Here is a 20200-nt window from a genome sequence, read left to right as displayed (position 1 = left end):
AACAATAGGTTTTATCTTACAAGCTTCCTCTTCCCCTCTCTCCCCCTCCCTTTTATTTTCCCCTTTCTTTTATTCTTCCTCTCCTTTCTCTGTTTCATTTTTCTTTCATTTTTTCTTTCCTTTTTTATTTTATTGTTTCCTTTATTCCCCACCTTTACAGTTTTTGAGTCCCTTTACTGACCTCACAGAATCAACAGAATCACCAAGGTTGGAAGAGACCTCAAAGATCATCAAGTCCAACCTGTCACCCAACACCTCATGACTAAACCATGGCACCAAGCGCCACGTCCAGTCCCCTCTTGAACATCTCCAGGGATGGTGACTCCACCACCGCCCTGGGCAGCACATTCCAATGGCTAGCAACTCTCTCTGGGAAGAACTTTCTCCTCACCTCAAGCCTAAACTTCCCCTGGTGCAGCTTGAAACTGTGTCCTCTTGTTCTGGTGCTGGTTGCCTGGGAGAAGAGACCAATCCCCTCCTGGCTACCTCCTCCCTTCAGGTAGTTGTAGACAGCAATAAGGTCTCCCCTGAGCCTCCTCTTCTCCAGGCTAAACAATCCCAGCTCCCTCAGAAGACATGTTTTCTCCTCATCATCTTCCTCAAAACTCAGTTTCACAAAGATCACAAATTAAGACCCACATCATATAAATAATTTTCCCTTCTACCACCAAAACAGTTAAAAAAAAATAAATATATGTAGAAATCATTTGCTTGAAATAATTTCCCAAACATATTTTCAGGGAGCAGTAAATCAAACCATTGTGTATCTGTATTGTCAGTGGGGAAAGTGTGAAATTCACATCAGTGATTCACACAGTTCCCCGATTCCTGGAAAATAAAACTGTTGAAAGCATAGGAAGGCAGGTACATAGGTGGTAAGATTCCTGCCTAGATGTACCACAGTGTGTCATTATACACAGTCACACATACAATATTCCATATAACACTGGCAAGTGAAAAAAAGAGTTGTGTTTGTTGTTGCAAATGAGGCCTTTAACCTCAGGACTTCCAGTTCTAAAGATGGGATGGAAGATCTTGAAAGGTTATCCACAGTCTCAAGCTTTTCATAGCTCATGTGAGCCTTTACTGGGAACTCATGTTCCCTGTTCAATCAAAAAGTCCTTCTCAGAGGACTCTAAGTCCATATGAATTAGTCTTTGTCTCTCCACTAACCACTCAGAGGAACAAAGCATTCAAATTAGACTTTATGGAAGCCCTTACCTCTCAGGTAACACAAGAAACAGCCTTCCCTCCCTGTTCCTACTTGCAACATCTGTTAATTCATTTTCTTCCATTTGGGACTCATTCTTTCAGCTTCACACACGTGCTTCAATCACCAGCCACATCAAGATAAGGAGATACTAGAGGCATCATTTCTAGTCATGATTTCTACTGAAAGATATTTTAATTGGATTTAGCTGTCATTGTATATGCTCTGTGTCCTTAATCTGAGACAGTGGTGTTAGCCCCTCCCCCCAGATAGTTAGAGTTAATAAAATAAGCAATCCTTTTCTGCATCCTCATCTGCCATCTGGACCATTGCTGGGTTCAGTAATTCTCTATACTGGGGGAAGCACAGATGGATTTGGGGAATTAGGGCTTCACACAGATTGTGCTGTGGATTCCCTCAGAATATGAGCTTTTGTTTCCAAATGAATTAAGTGCCGCTGCCTCCTCTGCCTGGTTGCAAAGACCCTTTTCCAATATCCAATCACATACCCACATAGTAATCCTTTCCTTAGTGTAGCCTCAGTAACAACATCACTGAAAGAAATGAAAGAAAACCTCTTCCTAGGAGTGGTGGGCAGGCAGCCTTGCCTGGCTGACCAAAGCAATGGGCTGGGAGACTCTTGTGTCGTATCTGGCTTGTCATGAATCATAACACAAATACAACATTTGGCTGCTCTGTTTTTGTCCTTGTCTTGGTTTTGTTTTCCCTCATCATGTGCCCTTCTGTGCCTCCTTCCCTGAGATTTAGGAAAATACTTGAACTGGGGAAACACTTGAACCTGGGGAGAAGGGTTTGGAGAGACATATCTAAAGTGTTCAGTTCTGGGCCCCTCATTTTAGAAAGATGTTGAGTTGCTGGAATGTGTCCAGAGAACGGTAACAAAGCTGGGGAGGGGTTTGGAGCATAAGCCCTATGAGGAGGGGCTGAAGGAGCTGGGGTTGTTTAGCTTAGAGAAGAGGAAGCTCAGGGGAGGCCTTATTGCTTTCTACAACTACCTGGAGGGAGATTGTAGCCATGCAGGGGTTGGTCTCTTCTCCCAGGCAACCAACACCAGAACAAGAGGACAGAGTCTCAAGTTGCACCAGGGGAGGTTCAGGCTGGATGTTAGGAAGAAGTTCTTCACAGAAAGAGTTGTTGGCCAGTGGAATGGGCTGCCCAGGGAGGTGGTGGAGTCGCCATCACTGAAGATGTTTAGGAAGAGACTGGATGGGGTGCTTGGTTGCATGGTTTAGTTGATTAGATAGTGTTGGATGATAGGTTGGACTCTATGATCTCAAAGGTCTTTTCCAACCTTGTTAATTCTATTCTAAAATACAGAATTAATCCTTTGCCAAATAGTCACCTGACACCTGTTAGCCATCAGTTCTCCTTGGGTATCAATAACTACTTTGAATGGGCTTTTCCTGCACATCTCTTCACTATGAAGTTATTGAATCCAGCAAATATCACTTCATACGCTGTGTTTTTAAAGGAGCTAATTTCAACTGACAGATGATATTTGCCTGGTTTCCAGAAAATACACAAAGCAGACAATTAGCCATACTTTTCCTGGTGATTTAGAGTTGTAGATAAGTTCTACTACCATTTCTAATATGTGGTGAGGGTTAAAGAGAACACACCAACCTTTCTTCAATTTGTTATTTATAATGCCCATGGAACAGAAAGGAAACCCACTAGACCAGAAACAACTTTGTACTCTCCATGTAAGTAACAATTTTAATAGTAACAACTGTAGAAAAGCCATTAGAAAGCCCAGTAAACTGGATGGTTTTACAGTCCAAGCTAAAAATGGTTGCAGTCCCCAAAGTTTCCCTCATTTAAGCTATATTCATCACCAGTTTGGAGACAAATGTACATTTAGACACTTTCTCTGGCCACAGAAGTATTTTCCAGCATCTGCTATTTTCTGTCAGCTAACAGCACTGAATCTTCCAAGTGCTGGATTTAACACAGCAAGTAGAAACACAATTCCTGCTTCCCCTCACTGTCCCAACGTACACTCTGTGCTCCAGCTGTGCAGCTAATCCTGGGCTGGGATTCCCATCAGTGCTGAGGCAGAGATGGAGTTTGGGGTTAGAGCAGATAAGAAAGTGGCCACCCCAGATGATCATAGAATAGTTTGGGTTGGTAGAAACCTTAAAGACCATCTAGTTCCAACCCTGCTTCCATAGGCACGGACACCTTCCACTGGATCAAGCTGCTCAATGCCCCATCCAGCCTGACCTTGAACAGTTACAGGATAGCCTGAACCTTCCTTTTCTGAATGAGCTGAGTTCTCATCTGTCCATGAAGACTTCTGAGCCCTCTCTGTCCCCTGGGCTGCACTGTGCATACTGCTCCTTCAGTCAATACACCTCCCATGCCCCAAGAGCACTGCTAAGACTGCCTCCTGCCATCCACAGTGTCAGGCAGCAAAAGGAAGGCAAGCTGGCAAGCCTTCCTGGGCAAGTCACAGCAATGACAGCTGAACCAACTGGTGTAAGAGTCATTTTAATTTTCATGAGGTCACAATGAGAAAGGAAAGCAAGTAGTGAGCTGAGATGTTTTGCCCCTGAACTCTGGGGATACTCAGATCTTGGTGTACATTATCACACTGACCCAATTGCAGCTGGTTAATTAAACTCTTCTGCTTAATCCATTCATAGAAGTCTCATTCAGTATTCTGAGAGACAGATTTATTTCATTTTCTTTCATACTTTACATTCTATTACCTGAGTAAGGAAAGGACTAAAATAATGTTAAATTCCTCTCATTCTTTCTGCTGCAGAAAGCTACATCATGGGTTTTCAAGAGGAAAACTGGAAAAATACCTGCAGAACTCCAGACTTTGACCATGTGAGCTGATAAGCTAAATTTGTTTTACTGTGTTTAAAACAGCTTTGTAAAGCAGAAAATTGAGTTATCCTGACAGGCATCCACACCAATACAGTCAGCTGCACCACTGCTTGGCATTCACAAAGAGGACTGCTTAAAGTGGTGGTAAGCTAGAAGCCTAAGTGACAAGCCCTCTCTGTACACATAGAAAAGACCAAGTGACTAATGCTCTTTGAACTTCTCCTACCTTTGATTCACTTTTGAGCCATCAATAAGCAAAAGGAATTCCAAAGAACTGTTTGGGTTGGAAAAGGCCTTTAAGGTCATCAAGTCCAACCATCCACTCCAGCATTTCAGCCAAAGAAGGTGCATGAATAGAAAAATATGCACAAATGCAGTCTTCTTCCCCTCCCTCCTGTTAATTAGTCTCCTAACTGGAAGATTCAGCCCTGTTCCACTAAGTGTTTCATCCATACACTTCTTGTGGAATCCTGGGCCCTTAATGTATTTGACTGCAATTGGTAGTGAGATGATGTTCCCACCAGAAGATTCAGAGATTCAACAGCAGACTCAGTGAAGATATTAATTCCTTGTAGGTAATTTTCAGAACCTAATTGTTAATGTCTCTTGAACACTGATCTAAAGCTATTTCTGGTAAGACTTGCAACTTATGAAGAGATTAGTGGAGCAGCAAGAGAGCACAAGATTGCTACTTGGAGCAGTTTAGCTCACTGGGTTACATGATCACATCTCAGAAACATGACCTATTGAATCAAGCAACTGCAATGTAATACACTTGCAAAATGAGGAGAGAGATTGTACTTATGGAATGGTGGACTCTCTTGGGAAGCTATGACTCAGAAGAGGATTTACAAGTCACTGTGGGTAATTACCTCCACATGAGCTCCTGGTCCAAAGCTTCAGCAAGTGTGGCTGTTTCCTCACACGTGTTTTTAAAAGCAATGCAATGAGAATCTCAGCAATAGGGCATCTTGCAAAACCTCATGATGGGGTTTGGTGTGGCACATCAGCAAGATGTGTCAAGGATCAGTAAGAACTGAGAGATTTCAGCACTGGGGGAAAAAAAAGGGTTTTTTGAGGTGAGGTCAAAGAGACCCCAGGTTAATCTAAGCAATGAAAGTAAGAAACACCTTGGTAAGATAAGATACATGGATAAGAGTTTGGGTGGTGAGTGCTGTTATAGCTTCTCTATTAAAGCCCTACAGTGTTTAGGAACTGAAGTTAGACTTATGCAGCCTTGAAGTATACACCTTCAAAGCTGTGAAGGTTAAACACTAGGATTGCTTACTGAGGAGATGGGAGAGCTGTGACATAAGATCAGGGAATGTGCTAAAGTATGCTTTGATAGGTTTTGGGGCAAATTTCTTCAGCCTATGTTTGTTAAGACTGGGACAACACCCTTCCATTTATCACCTTTATACCACCTTTCCCTCTGAAAAACATCTTTGCACTATCGCATCTAGCAGCTACAAGTTTGTGCAGCAACTGTTGTTGAATCCTGTTCTTGAAAGCTCTCTGCTGAGGTTGAGTGTAACTATTTGTGCTTGAGGAGTAAGTCTGCTTCATTCTTCCTTCCCCAGCAACAGCAGACAAGGTGCTGAGCACAAGGGTAGGACACTCTGGCAGCCCAGAGAAATGATCTGGGTTTGTTGGATGATTAGAACATTATCCTCAGGGCTCTACCTATTTGGGAATGGAAGAAATTTTCCCACCAGCCAGTGGTGGGGAGATATTTCTGTCTTTCATCTTTCTCTGCAGCACAAGGTTGGGTGGAAACTCACCAAGGGATCCATCCAGTTATCCTCCCAGTGAGGTCTTTGTCTGCAGAATCATGTTCAATGCTTTTGACACTAATATATAGACTAACTGAAGTCCTTGGCCTTGACACAGAATACTTGACAGATGCATAATGGTGTGTTTTACAGGTCTATTGTAGCTGATCTTGTGATCTCTTCTTGGCCTAAAGATCAAATATTTAGGTATAAACCCCATTGACTCCCTGACACACATCTCTAGCGACCTGTGTGCTGTAAGCAGAAACACCCCAGGCACCACTTCTTTATGAGCCTTCAGGCAATTTGACAATATCACCTATGCAGTTTTCCAATCTCCACAAAGACTTTGAACCCAAAAAAGAAGCATGGGGATCATTACTACAAAAATAAAACAGGCAGCATTTTATGTAACTGCAAGGTATACAGTACCTCTGCTCTCCAGTTGCACAGTAATTGCTGGCTATTCAAGCTCATGGAAAATGCCATATGTTGCAAGAAAAGTTGCATGGACATCTCATGTTCTTCAGCTCACAGTGTTGATTGGATGGCCCCATTATTAACCTTAGGTTTTACTGAGTGCAGTCACCAACGTAGGGGCCACAGGTAACAGGAGGAGCAGAGCTGCAAAATCTTTTGCAGGAATCAGGAAAAGAGATTCTGTGCAGTGCTTTGATTTGCACTGTAGCAACATATTTTAGCATTATCTTCTCTGCTCCAGTTGCAGCCCTGTGGAGAAGCACTGCACGTTTAAGATCAGCCTTAAATGTGTAAAGCTGGCACATGAGCACAGTCATATGGAACCAGTTTCAAACCCTGAAATAGTATTCTCTTAATATTTGAGTATAATGGGGCTTGATTTTAAAGGACTTGGGGTGCAGCAAGTACATTAATCAACTCAACCATTCCACTGCCCTCCTCATGGTGAGCACCAGGCATGTATTTTGTGTGAATAATAAGAGAAAATTACTTTTAAAGTGAACGGTATATTTAGTACAGACCTCAGGAAGCAGACTTAATTTCCCCAGTTCAAAGATGCAATGAATTTCTCTTTTCTCTGGAAAGTCTTGAATTCTCATTCTCTCTCTCTCTCTCTCCTTTCCCTCCCTCTCCCCCCTCCCCCAAATTAGCACTTGGTAATTCAAAGTGAAAAACCTGAATATTTTCTCCTTCTCCATAAAAATATCCATGAAGTTACAAGAGTCATTTCTACCTGCACAGTGGCCTCAAAGAATTTGATTCCTGTGAGCAGTTTCAGCTAAAAGCTAAAATCCACCCTTTCAGTCAGGCCAGAGGGAAAGCACTACAAGCAGAAATGATACGAGGATTGGATGATCTTCTCTACTATCTAAGCAGAAAAGACAAACAAGAACTGCAATGTTTTTGTGCCTATGAATTACTCAAGCGCTCTAACACTTTGTTTCAGACCAGTTTTATTATCTCCTGATGCAGTGTAATGACAGAGTGAACTGGAAGGGGAAGACTTCTTAATGAGGAATTTTTGCAGCTTCAAACTATCTGATTTAATCTCAAAAATATACACAGGGCAGTACTTTCAGAAACACTGTCTCATTCCAGATTTACCTGGTTATAGGTCACCAGACATTAACTGCCGAGAATTACAGTCATTCACAATTCAGTCACCTACTCTATGCCCACTAACACTGTTTGTGTCTTCTGATAAACAAATCTTGTATGAAAATGTACAACTAGGACAGAGTTTGGAAGGTGGCCTGATGAGTTTTTCTGTTTCTCACCCAGCTGACATTTCAAGATGTTACAGCTGACCTCTTCATTGAGCTAAAGGAAGTTTATTTCAGGTTAGGTTTCTTGTGTTGCGTGAAGTCCTGCTGTCAAGCTACTTTCTTTATCTGACATGGCTCAAGCATATGCAGAAAGGTCAAGTAACTTGCCCTAAATGACAAAGTGACTGAGTGGCTCATAGACCTCTGCTCCCAGCTACTAGACCTCCCACACTCCTCAGCCACGTCGCAGCACAACTCAATAGCCTATGTCATTATTGCCTCAAGTCACGTCTTGCTGAAACCGTCTGCTAACATTCTAGGGGACATGTGGGGAGTAAGTATCTAAAGGTGTACAAAAGTATGACTTTTGCCCTCTTCAACAAGCCTGCAAATGCGTTTTCTCCCCCTGCCCATCTGATTCAATAGCAATCCGTACATCTCCTGACACCGGCAGGGACCGTGGGGCTTATTTCTTTCCAGTCATAACCTCCCCACTCATTTAATAGACTAAGTATCTGGGATGGAGACCAAAACTTTGTGGCTGGATTCTGTTTTCTGTCCCCCAGAGCAATTAAGTCCTTCAAGCACTGTGAGCTTGAGACCCGTCTAGTGTTGCCTGCTCGATCCAGGCAGAATCACTGAAAGAAAAAGCCTTGTGTATTGAAGTTCCAGTGATCGCAAAAAAATAGTGTGGCTTTGTCTTTAAGAAAAGAAAAAACCTCTTAACACACCTACATATATAATTTTAAGCAGTTAGCCATTCAGCCCCAGACTTTAAATGCATTACATGAACAGATTAGCCACAGGACTCCCAGTGACTTTAATGGAAGCTGTGGTACAAGACCTTTTTGCAAGGTACTGGCAATCTTTACTTTCACTCACACTATAGATTCAGAGAAGTAAAATGGAAACGTTCTGTGACATCATGACAGCACAGCTCAGACCTTATATTACTCTTGAGTGTCTGAGTGAGGCCATGAATCTGGACTTCTTATATGAGTCTTATGCTGCCTTATTTCCAAATGCCAGAACCATCCTACAACCTTTTACAAGCCTTTATGATAACAAATATGTGAATACAAGAGAAAAATACCTCTCAGACTAGATCTGAAGGTAAAAATGCAACACTAGTTTTTTCTAGATTAAAGCTGTCTTTGAGAGAATTTTGACTTGTTAATACCAGTTTACCACATAGAGGATAGAAGCTATTGTTTTTCCTAACCCCTCTGAATATTTTGCATACCAAAAGAGTGGGATTTTTATTGGCTTGTGTCATAAATCTCAGTGTCACAGGTCTTTTGTGCACACTAAAAAGTAAAGGAGGTTAACCACCTCAGCAGTAATGCACACAACTGCAAATCTACAAAACCCAGATTGTTTCTGAGATTGCTTGGGGGGCAAAAAAAAAGCAAAAGGATTAATGCTTGATGGGATAAACCTGCAAGAAAACTGCTGTCATTAGTAATAGACATTTATAACTGATTAGGTATGCTTGTTAAAATGATCCTTTGGAAACCAAATACATCTCACTTCCAAATATGATGCAATTACATGTCTCAAGGGATTCATATCTTAATTTTAGACTTGACACTTTAAGTGTGTAAATGGAGCAGCTCAAAGAGCAGATCAATTTGCTCATTGAGAACATGAATATTGTAGCAGCATCCTTGTACTTCCCAGTGTCCTCATTGCCTCTGTTTTTGAAGACAGAATATTTTACATATTGAGACACTTGAACGTGTCCAGAGAAGGGCAACAAGGCTGGGGAGAGGCCTTGAACACAAGCCCTACGAGGAGAGGCTGAGGGAGCTGGGGTTGTTTAGCCTGGAGAAGAGGAGGCTCAGGGGAGACCTTATTGCTGTCTACAACTACCTGAAGGGAGCTTGTAGCCAGGTGGGGGTTGGTCTCTTCTCCCAGGCAACCAGTACCAGAACAAGAGGACACAGTCTCAAGCTGCACCAGGGGAAGTTTAGGCTCGAGGTGAGGAGAAAGTTCTTCACAGGGAGAGTTGTTAACCATTGGAATGTGCTGCCCAGGGAGATAATGGATTCACCATCCCTGCAGGTGTTCAAAAAGGGATTGGATGGGGCACTTGAAGCCATGGTTTAGTAGTCATGAGGTCTGTGGTGACAGGTTGGACTTGACAATCTTTGAGGTCTCTTCCAACCTTGGTGATTCTGTGTGTGTGATCTTTTGTAGTATCAATACTCTTAAGAGGGGAATCAGTGAATGGACTGAATTTAGAAATCACCTCAAGCAGACCTGCAGAGGATCACGAAGAGGTTACTGTACTGAACAAGGAAGGCAGTCAGCTACACAATGCTAGATTGCACACTAAGTAGCTGAAATGTGATAGTGTGTGGAGAAAGAGCTGGTAGATTTATTCAAAATACAGAGCAAAGTGGTTACACGAAAGTATGAAGAATAATTTCTGCAGATGGTACTTCAGTCTCAGTGAAGAGAAGGTCAAAAATCAGAGGAGGAGATGCCCAGGAGAAAAATAGATTAAATGAAGAGAAAAGACTTTTCTGTTCTGTAGAAAAAGCAATAATGAGAATATTCCTATGTCATGCAGGTACAGTGAGAGAAAAAAGGACATGTCAAATAGGATTAACTGAGAAGAACAGGCTGTTCCACACACCTAAGGAAAAATAACCAATTAAAAACCAGTGATATGGTATATATTGAAGTGTCCAATACAAGCTGCAGTGTTTTCCAAGATCCTGTTCACCGATTATCTAGACAGGAGACCTGGCCAAAATGTACTGAAGCTTTCTTTTGGCCAGCATTTCTGCATCTAGATTTGTGGAAACTATGGTATGGACAGGTAGGAGGGAAAGGCCTCCAGTGCACATCCGGATCCCAGCACAGCGACGTATCCAGGACCTGAACTTGGACCCAGAAGCCAGGATCACTGCCAAATCCCACAACATTCACAGCATCTTAGCAGAGTGCAGGAGGATCATGAAACCATCAGTGTGATGCTGCTGTGAAAAAGGCAAAATGCTCCCCTGGGATGCAGCAAGGGAGGGATTTCCTGCAGAGATAAGGAGTCATTAATGCCTTAGAGAGGCTTCATCTTGCACAGTGTGCTCAATGTCCTCCACACTGGAGGAAAACTGGTTTGTGCAGGAAGTAAAAGGCAAGAACTGCCTGGGTAAAGGAGAGATTTTTCACTGAAGAAATTAGTTTTGGCCTGCTCTTAGAGGGGAAATAATCACTGTGGACACAGATAACAGAAAGTTTCTATCCACTCCCCAGAGCTTTCCAGCCCCCCCTGCTTTTCCTAGATGGAGGATGATAGAATAGAATAGACCAGATCAGGCTGAAAAAGACCTTCGAGATCATCAAGTCCAACCTATCATCCAACACCATCTAATCAACTAAACCATGCAACCAAGCACCCACATCAAGTCTCTTCTTAAACATCTCCAGTGATGGTGACTCCACCACCTCCCTGGGCAGCCCATTCCAATGACCAATCAACTCTTTCTGTGAAGAACTTCTTCCTAACATCCAGCCTAAACCTCTCTTGGTGCAGCTTGAGACTCTGTCCTCTTGTTGTGATGCATCATCACTTAGCTACACCTTTATCAGTTTGGGGCTCTTCTCCCCACTATGGTTTTGCAGCTATTAGGGTTGGAGAGCATTTTATGTTTTCCTTAGGTGGAGCCATTGCTGGTTTTCCAAAGTAGCTGTGTTGTTAAGGCCCACACTGCTCTCTATAAATTCAGCTACTGACCACAGTTTGGGTTTTAATATTTTTTTTCTGGCACATGGCATTCAGTCCCACAACACACCCAAGGTCTCAAGCCAAGAATGACACTTAATTTTCAAGTAGCCTTACTGATGGTATAATAGCTAATATAAGTTCCACTGAAATACTTAAAATAGCAGCAAGGTCCTTTTGCTGCCCCAGAATAGCATATGAAGAACTTTATATTTTCTTTTAATCATTCTTCACTCAGTAGATAAACACTTTGCAAGCAATTGTTTGTAATGCAAAGCCAAGTCAGGTATTCAATAGCAGAGGTTATTAAACGTTTGAGCTTGGGTGTGTTGATAATGCATTGAGAAATGCTATGTTTTTACTCAAAAGAAAACAAAAGGGAAAGGGTAAACCAGCCAAAACCACCCCTCTGTAATGAGCCTGACAAGAACTAGACACATTTTTAGGAGGAGACACATCTGGGGCAAGATTATCGATTTGGGCCTCCAGCCCAGCGTCGCTTGGAGGCCTCCCATCTGCACATCCACTTTGTGAAGCACTTGCCCTATGCAGAGGGATTGCAGCACAGAAAACACTGTTCAGATCCCACTTAAATCCTCTAAATGCAGCCCAAGACAGACGTGACACAGGCCCCTGTGCAGACCCTTTGTGGAAGGGTAAGCTGGATCATTTCTCAAGCACTGACACCTGTGTGCACAGCTGATAGATTCTCACACCTGGTCAAACAGATGATCAAATTTGCAGCTGGAAAATCCATTTTAGAAATTATTTTTGCACATTTAAATCACACAATGTTACAGGCTCTGTACAAGCTTCTGCTTGGAAAAGCCTATGTGCAAGGCTGGTAATTTTAGGTAAGAGTTTCCTCTCAGCACACAGGACTGGAGGCAAAAACTAGGGGTAAAAGCAGCAGAATTCTTATCTTGTGCTTCTTGGAAGTGATAGAATTCCATCAACACTTGGAAATCCCCTAAGGCTGCAAACCAGCCCAGTCATGTATTGTCCTGCCAGTCTTTTCCAGGTTTTGCCAAACTCTTTAAATTCCCAACTTTGTATGTCACATTCATAGAATCATAAACTTGTTTCAGTGTAAAAAGACCTTTAAGATCGAGTCCAACCATTGACTTAATATCATCATGGCCATTAGAAATTGCAAGCACTCTGGCCCATTACATCTTTGACTGATCAGTCCCTATTTCTTCTCCTCAAATCAACGAGCAGCAAACCAAGAGGATATTACAGCAGCAATCCTGAAGCATGCCTTCTGTGCTGCTGCAGCAGCATAAAGTTGTGAGGGGATACACACAGATGTGTCCTCAGAAAGTCTGAGCTGCTGGGATGGAAAACTAATTTTGTAAACACTGAGCCCAGAGATTCCAATTTAATGATCTGTGACCATATGCTATACCCATGGCCAACCAGTGAAGAATCATGCCTACTCCAGACTGTGCCACTTAGCACTGCAAAAATGAACCAGAGCAGACAGGACAGAATGTCCTTTGGAGCCATTCGTTTCCTCAGCATCATCACAGTATTGGATTTATAGTTTCATCTGTCATGTCTGAATCACCTCAGGTGCAGGCAATACCAGGATTTTCATTGAATAATTTTTGATCACGACAACATAGTCCAAAACACCCTGCTGGCAGTGATGTCTGGAAATAACCAATGCAAGAGAGCCTAATAAGACATGCCAGAAAAGGGTATTTATATCTCTTTGCCATCACCATTGCTATAAGAAGAACAGCAGGATCTAAAGAGATGAAATGAGGCAGTCAGAAGGCTATGACAGTCAAGGAGCACTGGGACTGCCTGGAAAGGCTGTGAAAAGCACCTCCAAGAATAACTGGCAAGAGAGACTGTGCCGTGCAGGATCTCCCTCACCCTCCAGTACCTTGCCCAGGGAGTTAGGAAATGCCTGGGTGCAAGCATCAGTTTGGAAAAGCCGATGGAATTTTGCTCAAGCAAGACAAAATAGGACTCACCCGTTAGGTGTGAGAATTGGCAGCCCAGCTGTGTGGAAAATGCAGAGTTGGTGGAGGATGTGGATGAAATAGAAGTTACTCTGCTGCGCCAATCAATCAGTTAACACCTTTGTCAGTTTGTGCTACCCATAGAACTTCAGTGGTGTGTTCAAGTACAGGGGCTAAATATACATTTATAGGAAAATGTGATGCCATGTTCAGTGATGCATCACTGGGGTCTGAATAGGTCCCTCATTGCCAAGCTCTTCCATCTAGTTTACTTCCCAAAATAAATATGAACATGACAAAGGAAGAAATGAGAGGAAGAAGGATAAAAAGAAATATCCTTTGCAGGTCATTGATCACAACCACAGGAAAACAAAGATTCTTTGTCTACCTGTGAGCCTCGTGGTCACATTCTTGGAGGCAACAAGCAGCATAACAAAATAATCACAGAATCAGCAAGGTTGGAAGAGACCTCAAAGGTCATCAAGTCCAACCTGTCACCACAGACCTCATGACTAAACCATGGCACCAAGTGCCACGTCCAATCCCCTCTTGAACACCTCTAGGGATGGTGACTCCACCACCTCCCTGGGCAGCACATTCCAACGGCTAACAACTCTCTCTGGGAAGAACTTTCTCCTCACCTCGAGCCCAAACTTCCTCTGGTGCAGCTTGAGACTGTGTCCTCTTGTTCTGGTGCTGCTTGCCTGGGAGAAGAGACCAACCCCCTCCTGGCTACAACCTCCCTTTAAGGTAGTTGTAGAGAGCAATAAGGTCTCCCCTGAGCCTCCTCTTCTCCAGGCTTAAACAATCCCAGCTCCAATGCAAGAGAGATGGAAAGGGGTCTGATTCCTTTTGGTTCATCATACAAAATGAATGCAGAGATCTGGTGAGAGGGAAAAGAGGAAAACAAAAGATCCACCACACTGAAGCCTAATAAATAATTTTTTAAAACAGTATGTAAACCATAATTCTACTCTGAGGATTTGCTCCACACGTGGGGCCTTGGGAGTAAGCGTCGTGCTCAAAACTCTTCCTAACTGCCGTTCATTGCCAGGTCAAGATTGCTGATTTCTAAAGCAGTACTTTGTCAGTTCTGAAATGCAACCAGAAATTTCAGAGTAAGGCTGAACTTGTTTTCTCTGGAGAATGCATCCAACTAAATTAAGTCTCCAGTGGATTTGCAGAAGAATAGCTTACTCAACATTTGCAAACAGCTCTGTAGGTATTCAGAAGACTTGGAATCATCTCTGGTTTCCAGCAAAATCTGTGAGGTTGTAGAGGGGTAGAAGTCACACCCCTTTCCCTAAAAAGCCAGCAGCTATGGCTTTGAAAAAAAAAACAACCAGGGATAAAGATCTTAATAAACATTCAGGGTGCTTACATATGATACAGATTTGTGTCTGAAACCAACAGTTACACTTCACTGCCAGGTACGCTCTTCATCTTCTGTGCAGCCCCTCACAGTGAGGCGTCACTACCTCTCCTCCGTGGGCAAATATTTCCTGCACATGGGACACTACCCCAGCTGGATGGACCTAGAGATTGGCCCCTCTCCAGAGGCAGGGATGATCATCACAGTATTGCCCATTAGCCCACTGAGCCTGGGTTGTCTGCAACTTCATTCTTAGCACACAGGTCAGACAGATTTATGTCTCCATAGTCTGTTTACTTTATCCAAACAGAGGAAAACCACTGGCTTTGCATATTTCTCGCAGGCACTAGGCAGGAGGCTGGGAGCATTTTTCTTCCCACTCTTCTTTTACTCTTCCCCCAGCACCTCTGACATCAGAGAATCAAACTGCATCATCAGCTCATTGCATCCAACCATGTTATTTTTGAAAGTCCACAAAGACAAAAGGCTGCTAAAGCTTTTCTAACTTAGCATCTGTGCCCATCAGCTCTCATGTTTCTTTGCAATAAACTTATTAAAGTTGTTTGTTTTGGTTCTGTGGATTTATTACTTGGATGCTTTTCAAAGTCCTAATCTAGCTTTTTGAGACCTTAAATTGTTAGAGAGTTTGGGTTAATCTTTTTGCCTTTTATATTCTCATCATTTTGGTCCATTAAAAATAAAGTATAAATAATTGGCTTTACTCCTATCTGCTCTGCTTAAAGTTTTGATAACTTAAATGTGTGCAAATTCTTCTCTGAAGCCAATTAAACTGATGACTTTTGTAAAGAACAGGACTTGAAGTAGAAAATAATCAGATACAATATCACATGTAAAATAATGTGGGATTCCATTCCTTTTACCAGAATAATAACCTTGAAGGGTTTGCTCTCACAAATAAGTCAGCCCTGGGGAAAGTGATATAACTCAGCTGAAATCAGTGGAGTTTGCAACAGCTCTGAACTTTGATTCAGTGTTTTGCTCAGATGGTTTAAGCTTCCCTTGGCATGTGTTTTAATAAAGACAAAATGGAACTGTCTAACCTAGCTGCTACCACGTAATTTAATACACCTTCTTTCCAGCTAGAGATAAACAGAAAATGCTGTTGACAAGTCCACATCATCTATGGAAATATTCACTTGAGAATGAGGCTGTTCTGGAGAGTCCTTCTAGACTAAAGTATGTGCTTAAGTGTATGCTGTTGCTGCCTGCCATCGGTTGAGACAAATGATGGGGTTTCACCTTTTGAAAGGTTTCAGCTGGGAGAGTTTCCTCTAGTGGATTTCACCTGTATGACCAGAAAGAGCTCCTTCCAGTCACTGCATACCTGTGTGTTTCATACCAGGATGCTGACCCCTTGGGAAGCTCAATCCTTCCCAGCCACAGGGTGAGCCTGAAGTAGAGGAAAAATGGTGGGGACCAGATTGGACAGTGTGCACTGCTATAAAACAGCACTGTGTGATAGAGCTGGCTTGCCAGTCAGGAGTTTATCATCACTGACCCACACTAACTAGGAATGTAGATACTTTAAGTGTCTTTTGAAAGAGAGTATTTTTTTTAATAAATTTAAAAAATGGCAAGAACTGCAGGAGCTGAAACATTACTATTTAGATATTTTCAAACTATTGATGTGCAACTTACTATTAGACTGCAGAAGAGCTAAATGGCATGCCTTGCTCCCAGGTCTCACACCCAAGGCTGACTTAACATGGGAAGTGTGGTGCCATTCAGTACTCTGCTCCCTCAACCAGTGCAGGCAAACCTGGAATTAATACAGTCTTCCATTCTGCAGAGGGCTGGTGTGGTTTTCAGGTGTACACAGAGTTACTTCTATCCTTTTGCCATAACTGCCATTTCTCAGACTAACAGAGGGCTGGTTACACCCACAAGTACCTGCCTGCCCAAGCAAACACTGCCTTCTGGCACGGCCACCATGAGAAATCAGACCTTGCATGTTAACAACTGAAGGAGCCAATACCTTGGGGCAAACCAGACATTACCAGGAAGAGGACATGAACTTTCTAGGAAATAACTATCTGAAAATGCCAGCAATAACAGAGGGATTATTAAATATACCATACTCACAGTCTTGCTTTAGTCAAACAGAAACTCTAGAGTACTTCACTGGGCTAAATTAAATTTACTTTCAGATTGTGAACATTAAGTTTGCAAGTTACTTATAAAGAATAACACACCCAGGCATTTTGGTCTGTATCCCCAATTATCAGGCATTTTATTTTTCACTCAGGAACATACCTTTCCTATCAGAAATATTAAAAGCAAGCAACAAACTACTGGTTTTAGTCTAGATTCCATCAGTGAAATTAACTGGTTTTGATGGACTTATGCCACTTGACAATTGGTACAAAGGAAAACACAATTAGCTTGGTTTTTTTCCATTTGGAAAGCATTTGGCCTAAGTGCCTGCAGCACCTGTAATCAGTTATTAAGCCAGGGTCAGAACTTGCATGTTCACTCCATGAGGCAATTCCCCAGCCCCAGGAGAGAGATAGGAGCCCTTCAAAGGGTGGCTAAAAATGATCAGTAGGCAATCCCAACTGTGATAACGAAATTGCTACAGAACATTCTTCAAAGAGCAGTGATCCTAAAGGTTTCTCTTAAATGACCAGAAGCAAGACCTGTCCATTAAGTATGCAGTTGTTATTGCTAAGTTAATTAGCTTCTAGAAAGCTTCTTGGAGTGTAACTTCCTTTCTTCTAAGGAGAAGTAACATTATTTCCTCTTAGAAATGAATTTCATTTACCTTCTTTACACTTGGGCCAATGTAAACACACAAGAAACCTCAAGGCCAAATATATATATATATTTTTTTCAAAAAGGCAAAAAAAGGACCCCTATTCTTTAATGTTTTTTACCAGTTTAAAGCCAAACAATTCATCATTTTCTCTCCATGGAGGAAAAGGTTTCTAGCTAAGCTGAGAGGGCAGATGTTGCAGAATCTGAACCTAGGTGTACAAAGTAATTCTGGCTGTCACAGCTGTCACTGCACTAAACTTATAACTGCCTGACCACCATACAAAGATTCATAGCCTTCACTTAAGCACCCAGCATATATATACTACAGGCATATACATACTCTGTGAGCAGCTTGCTTCGGGTTTTAATCCTTTGAACCAGACGATCTAAAAGGTGCTGCCTCAATCTAGCATGCTAGAACAACAGCATAGGCAAGTGCCTGAATGTTTTCAACATGAAATATTGAGGACACAAAGGATATTTATGTTCTACATCTCAAGAACCTGTGTACCTTAAAACACAGAAAGAGAAAGGCACAACACTTTCAGCTGTGATAGCATCACTGATAACGTAGCCCTGTTTTGTCAGTTATTAGCAGGGTACTGCTTCCACCTCTTTTGGGGAGAGAAAGCAAAGAATGTTGCTGTATTTAACCCAAAATCCAGTATGGTAAATGCATCTATAGATGTATGGATATATCTGCACACTCAAGCAGAATTATCTAAGGAACACAGGTATCAAATACTTGCAAAGCAAAATCAGAACTTGAGCTTCCTAAACCAAAGCACACCCAGGTTGCAGAGGTTTATAGGACTGTTTAGCAGTCAGTTCTGCATTTCAAAGGCTGGAATTAGAGGTTTGGCTATTAAGAACTACCAAACACCTACTGGAGATGCCCCTTTCCTTTTGTGGAGCTAGGTCTTCAGTTTCATAGACCTGGGGGCCAGGAGATGAACTTTCTGGTCTCATTTGCTTCTTCTCTCCTAACACACACCCCTACTCAGAAAGCAAAACTTCTGCCATATGGAGCAATGGACAGGTACTGAATCTCATCTCCAGGTCAGCTACAATGCTGCCCATAATAAGAGTTTTTAATGTAAACATGGATTTTTGCCCCAAGACAGTTTTTGTCACCTATTCAAAATGTGCAGGCTTAGTTTATTTTCCAGGGTGAAATAAAACCATTGTTTGCACCTGACACTGATGGCATTTATCTACCAGACTACTCTGTTTTTTTCCTCTTTCTGGGCAGTTTCTCTCAGTACAATGAGGTCAGCACACTGATTAAGGTATTATGTGGAGGCACACATCTTCTCTGTGGCCAGAAAGCTTATTTAATTGCCTGGGCATTAAGCTGCTACTCAAGCCAGACACTTTCTTTCAGAGTTCTTTATTTCATTTTCCTTGTCCTTGAGTGAGGAGATTTCTCCCTTTCAATCTCACTAGAACTGGTTCACCCAGGGTTATTTACTCTCCACACTCTCTGCTTGGAGAAGGCTGTACAAGTCCCTGCCTCCAGCACACTAATCCTCAACAGAATCCACACTAATCCCAGCAGTTCAGGAGGATGAAATCAAAGAGCAATTTTTTGACTGAGATGTCAGCCATAGAGATGCAAAAGTGATGTAGATGTCAAGGCTGAAGAAAGGCAAAAATATGGGAGGAAGAGGAGCTAAGCCAAACCACAGGGAAGTGCATAAGGCAATTGGCTCTGGCTGCCAATGCTGGCCCCTCAGCTTTTCCTATGCTGAGCCACAGGCTGTGCTTGAGGTCCTTCAGAGCTATAACAAGGTCCCAGTCTTTCCATAATTTTCACTTCTCACCTCTCTCATATCCTTTTAAACCTCTGTTTATAAATATTTTTTTTAAAGGGGTGAGAGAAAGTAACAGGCAATCAATTGATCATTAATCTCCTATCTTACTCTCAGAAAGGAAAACAGACTTTTGACAGAGTTAATTTAATTATTTTTATGGGAGGCTTAAATCTCATTAAGAGCATTATTGAGTAACAGAAATTCCCCAAGAGTGGAGACACTGGAAGGCAAAACTAACCTTGTCTTCAGCCAAAGGTTCCCAGCTCTCCTGCCCCGGTGCCCTTTGCTTCTTGAACAGAGCTCCCGCAGCCAGGGCCACCTCGCTTCCAAGGACAAAAGTCACAGCAGCAGAAGAAAAAGGGAGTGGGGTACTTGAAAAGGAAGCAGCAGAAAGTTAATGTAATTTAGAAGTTACATAAGTCTCAGCTGCCTGATAGCAAGTTAATTTGCTTCAGCTGGCTGAAATCATGGGCTGAGTTGTGTGGCTCTTCTGTTGAAATGCTTGGATCACCTGGCAATCGATTAACTGTTAATTGAATACCTGACCCACCTGTTCCTGGAATCTTTAGGCAGGTAATAGATGAAAAATGCAAAAGTTACCTGGAAAGATTCTGCTTAGATGAAGCAGTTCACTTCAAATGAGAAAGGGCTGCTTTCCAAGAGGCTGCAACAAATACAAACTCTTACTCAGCCGCTCCTAGAAGATGGAGGTTCCCACTGAGATGCAGCAAAACAACAGAAATGTAAATTGTGAGGAGAGTGGCTGAAGTATGAAGAGGCTTCCCCAGCATATACATAGCTTTTTCTCAGTAGCAGCTACCTGAAATACTACTGTGGAGGTCCCTACCTTTTATTTAAAAAAAACCCAACTCATTTTTTCTAATCTGTCTGCACTGGGTACCAGCTTTTGCTGTTGTATCTCAGCAGTCAGGGAGTTTGGTAGTACAGGAGCT

Source organism: Melanerpes formicivorus, unplaced genomic scaffold (assembly GCF_026170545.1).
Source record: "Melanerpes formicivorus ecotype bairdi unplaced genomic scaffold, bMelFor1.0.p_v2 SCAF_150, whole genome shotgun sequence".
Classification (NCBI taxonomy): Eukaryota; Metazoa; Chordata; class Aves; order Piciformes; family Picidae; genus Melanerpes; species Melanerpes formicivorus.
Note: the sequence above shows the minus strand (reverse complement) of the source record.